Here is a 5,021-nt window from a genome sequence, read left to right as displayed (position 1 = left end):
TATATATATATATATATATATATATATAATTTTCATGAGTTTAAAGCAGGTTATCAAATCATTAGCTAATACTCTCAAATCATGAGATAGTCAAGAATAAAAATAGCAATGCCACAACCCCTGATATAATATTTTCACATAAACAGTTACTGGAAAGTTACTCCAATCAGAAAGAAAGATTTCTGGAATTCAAATGATGAAGACAAACAGCCCTGCTGCCCGACCAGAATGTACTGTTGTTCTCCAGGTGTCCCTGTAAAAACATTTTTTTTCTTATTCCCTCCCCCAACTTCCTACCAGCCCAGCAAAGGAAACACCAAAATAGACAAGTAGAAAAAAATAACAAGACTGGTGCTGTGCCTGCCTCAAAAGTGGCACTTTAGGATCCTGTGCAGGAAGTGAAATAGAGTTCTGGGGAAAGTCACCTGGAAAGTCACCGAGCGGCAACTGAATTCCACACTTTCTCCCTGGGTCGCCACAAAGTCCCAAACTTTCTGTAGCTACAAGTGATGCTGGCTGCATATCTTAGAAGCACAGAAAACCGGAAATATCCTTACAGGTACTGTTGGACCAATGCTAGGTCTCAAACCCGGGACAAGTGGCTAGCTGACATGTCCATTAACATATCAAAGTGGACCTGGCTGCCAGGTTCTTTCCGCAGCCTTCAGTCCCTACCTGTTACAGAGTATGATGGGCCTACCCTGCCCCCTACTCTAAACTTTTCCAGTCCAGGCGCTAGGCTTCCCTCTCCCCAGTTCCTGTGACCCTATAGAACTGGACAGCCTTGACTGTGACAATCTCCTCCAGCCTTGACTCCTAGCGGCAGTCAAGTCCTTCCTTGCTTGCTTTTTCTCATGTAATATACTACTTCCAGAAAGGTGGCTTTGCCAGCTGTTCCGTGTGTGAGACGGGAGCCAGGGTGAGCCCTGTGGAGCAGAGATGATACGGAGCACCAGCGGAAAGAAACTCGTTTGGTTGTTGGAGCTGGTTTGAGGGATAGCTCCGACTGGCATGACCATGTTCTCCAGCCCACTCCGTACTGTGAGCTGACTTCAGAGTCCAAACACAGCTCTCAGGGACACAGGGAGACTATGAAACAAGGAGCTGTAGGTGCTGTGTTCTTGTTCTTACACCTGAGCTATGCACATACTACACTGTATAGTTTATAAAGTGACGATGCTATAAGGACCATTGGATGCTATGAGGACTACCGGATGCTGTGAAGACCATCGGACGCTGCAAAGATCATCGGATGCATCTCCTCTCACTCAGGTAAGAGCCATTTTTAATAGAGGTGTGGCTATTTTCATTGGTGATGTTCCTTTCTTTAACCTTTAGATTACTGTGCACTTTGTCTTCTAATGGATCCCCCCAAACCCATTTTCTTTACTTCTAAATATTTGACTTCTACTATTATAGAATATTGTTAAAATATTTAGTTAGGAAACTCCCATTTAAGACACTTGACTTTTTATTGAAAAACTTCTATAAAAAGTAGTGCTTCACTGGTTCAACTTGAATGTTATAAAATAAAATTTTACTGGTATTTAGTGCACATTTAATGACAGATATTATGACCAGCCATAAACATCTACTCCAGGAAGAACGTGATGAGACCTCGGCCTCATAAACTGTGTATCTCGTCATATCTTAAGAAGGATCTTATGCTCATCTGCATTCAGGACTAAGCATTCTGAAACACTTGGAGGCCTGGATTTTACCTGGATTCCAACCTCCAAAGTCCTGCCTGCCTTCTAAGCTCTTCTGTCTGTTCATGGGTATAATAAATACATTACACAGCTTTTTCTAAAATTCTTTAACCACAGAACATTTTTCTCTACATAGACTCTCAAGAAATATATTGGTAGAAATGCAGGCTCACAAAGCAGAGGTGGCACACACCTTGAACGCCAGCACTCGGGAGGCAGGCGCAGACGGAGTTCTGTGAGTTCGAGGCCAGCCTGGTCTACAGGGCAAGTTCCAGGACAGCTAGCGCTGTTACACAAAGAAACCCTATCTTGGAAACCAAACCAAAACAAAGCAAACAAACAAACAAAGCAGCCCTGGAGCCCCCAAGGTAAAGTAGAAAATATAAAGGTGAAGCAAGAAATATAAAGCAAGATGTGCATGGTTTCTGCATGTAATGCTTGGGGGGAAATGACTCTGGAACCCACAGGAAGGAGACTCTTAAAATTGAGGCCAGGAATATTACTAAGGTTGGAGACGTGATAACAGGTCCCCCTGTTACAGCAGAGAGTCTGAGTTCTCAGCACAGACACTAAGTGGCTTACAATTCTGGTTCCAGGCAATCTGTAGCCATCTTCTGGCCTCCAAGAGCACCTGCATCCATGTGCACATACCCACACATGAGACACTATACACGGTATTTAAAATAAAATAAATCTAAATAAAAGAAAGAGAAACTAGGATTGGCTATTTTACAATAAAAATATGACTCATTCTAACTGGAAAATCTGAACTTTAAGCAATCTTCTTCCCATCTTTAATTCAAACACTGAACATGGGAACTATATAATAAAATTTGTTGAGGTCTGATGAAAGGCCACATCCAAAATTACTTTAGCTTCTCAGAAGGGTATCAAGATCATGCTAGAAAGGTAACCCCCACTAGACTAAATATAAAACCAGAGTAAGTGGAGCCAAGGGCCAGGGGTCAAGCTTAAAAAGAAGGATGGAGAGACTTGGCCGAGAGAAACAAAAAAGATCAACCAGTCTACAAGTATTCACTGACACAAGTCACGTAACTGTATTTGTAGTGACACCCTGGGAAAGAAGTCAGACTTAATGCTTTGTCCTTGACTCCAAGGACATTTTAAAAATGTATTTAAAAATAAATGAGAATCATTTATTCATTCAACAAACATTGACTGAGCACCTGCTAGGCTGAAGTCTGGTGAATATGAAGGAATTGTTCTAGATTGATTGTATTATCTATCCTGCATGCCTTTCATGTTCAAAATACTTTCAAAAAAATTATTTTAAGCAGTAACTAAACTGTTCAGTTTCAGTGTTGGTTGGTTGTAAACGTTAATACTATTGATTTTAGCATTTTTCTACATAGATTTGGGTTTTTAAATTGATTTTTATTGAGCTCTACATTTTTCTCTGCTCCCCTCCCTGCCTCTCCCCTCTCCCCTTCAACCCTCTCCCAAGGGTCCCCATGCTCCCAATTTACTCAGGAGATCTTGTCTTTTTCTACTTCCCAATTTTTTTTTTCCTTAAAACATTTATCTATTGTGTGTGCACTTGTGCCAAGCGTGTGTGGTCATCAGAGGTCAACTTTGTGGAGTTGATTCTTCCTTTCCATCATGTGGTTTCTGGGGCTTGAATTCAGGTTCTCGGGCTTCAAGTGCCCTTACCCGCTGAATCATCTCATCTACACCAGGTTTTAATAAGTAAATAAATATGTATACATACATACTTACATATATATGTTCTCAAGACAGAACTAGAATTAACATTAAGTGAAAATTAAATTTCCAATTGATCCTAAATTTTAAAACTCTGAAAACAAAGGTTTGAGGGGGGGGGGGGGTTTGGAGTGGAAAGGCATTTGGTTACTTTTGTACTGCCCTTTCAAAGCTCCTGGAGTTTGAACCCTAGCTCATCCAGCGAGTAGTCAGTAAACACACTGCTGCTGAGTGGTCTAAAAGCATGCCATAGGGCTGAGCCGTGGGCAAAGTTCTTACCCCGTATGCAGGGGGCCCGGTATTGAAAACGGAAGGTGAGTTTTTGCTCTCATTGTTCTCTGAACAGAATCCCAGTCACATCTGCCCCGCACCCAGTCACCCGGAGCTACTTTCAGGAAGTTGTAAATAGCGACCCACCGAGAAGCAGGGTGAGGTGTTATTAGATGCTGCATACTCCGAGTTCCACCTACACTGGGCCGCTTCTAAAGTGGGGGATGCCCAGTTCCAAAGGAAAACATCCGAGAGATGATGGATGGGCTTCCTATGGGCTTCCTTTGCTGCGCAGAGGGCTACAGCGGCAGCCTTTCCGGATAACGCCCGTGGTTATGTCGCTCAGCCGTGCAGTCGGGGCTGTCCAAATCCCAACACAAACTATCTGGTTAGTGGAAGAGTCACATTCAAGCAAAGGTGAGAGGAAGGGGAGCTATTAAAGTCAAGAAGAAAGGAGAGGGAGGAGTTTGGATGTTCCTCTTTCCCGTGTTTCTCATCAAGGAGCTCTGACCACCCTGACCTAGCTAGGCCCTCGACTCCATCCTGCTCAGACTGAGAGCCTTGCCTCTGCTGTTCCTCCGAGCCTTCTCTCTTTTTTTCAAATTTAAGTTGAACATCTGTCCAAATTCCAGATCTGACTCCATCCCAGGCCTTTGGGGGGATAAAAAAAACGGCAAAGACTCCCCAGCTTCAGCTTAGCAGTGTGCCCCAGAGAGGAAACAACTGACAGGCAGAGGAACTGTCAGCTCAGGCCTGGAGTCAGAAGCTGCCCTTAACCAGTTTTGCCGGTGATTCCCCTGCAGGTTGAAACCAGTTGACACTAGCAGCAAACACAAAGGAACAGGGTCTCCAGGTGCAGCCAAGAGGCACCTGTTGGCACTGACTGGAGGCAGACCCCTAGGCATTACATAACTTCACATGACTTGCTTCTTAGAATGCCCTGGTCACCTGCTGCTCCTTGTGCGTCCCCTCTCCCCTGCCTCTTTGTACTAGAAAACAAATTAATGTAAAATCATTAAAGACTTCCAGCAAGGGATGTCACGACGGTTTCTTCTACCCATGCCCACTTTGCCCCGGATTCTCAGCAACAGCAAAGATGGTTGCTCTGATGCTCATGGTCTGTAGTAATAGAAGTGGCGGGGCTGAGTCCCCAGCACCCCGCTGCCCGCACGCACGGCTAGCTTTATACCCTAAATAATTACACAGACACCGCATTCTTTCAATCACTGCTTGGCTCTTTAGCTCCAGCCCTTTTCTCGGCTAACTCTCACACCTGGACTAGCCCATTTCTAATCATCTGTGTGTAGCACCCCAAGGTGC

The sequence above is a fragment of the Microtus ochrogaster genome, chromosome 6 (genome assembly GCF_000317375.1).
Source record: "Microtus ochrogaster isolate Prairie Vole_2 chromosome 6, MicOch1.0, whole genome shotgun sequence".
Classification (NCBI taxonomy): Eukaryota; Metazoa; Chordata; class Mammalia; order Rodentia; family Cricetidae; genus Microtus; species Microtus ochrogaster.
This window is presented reverse-complemented; position numbering follows the sequence as displayed.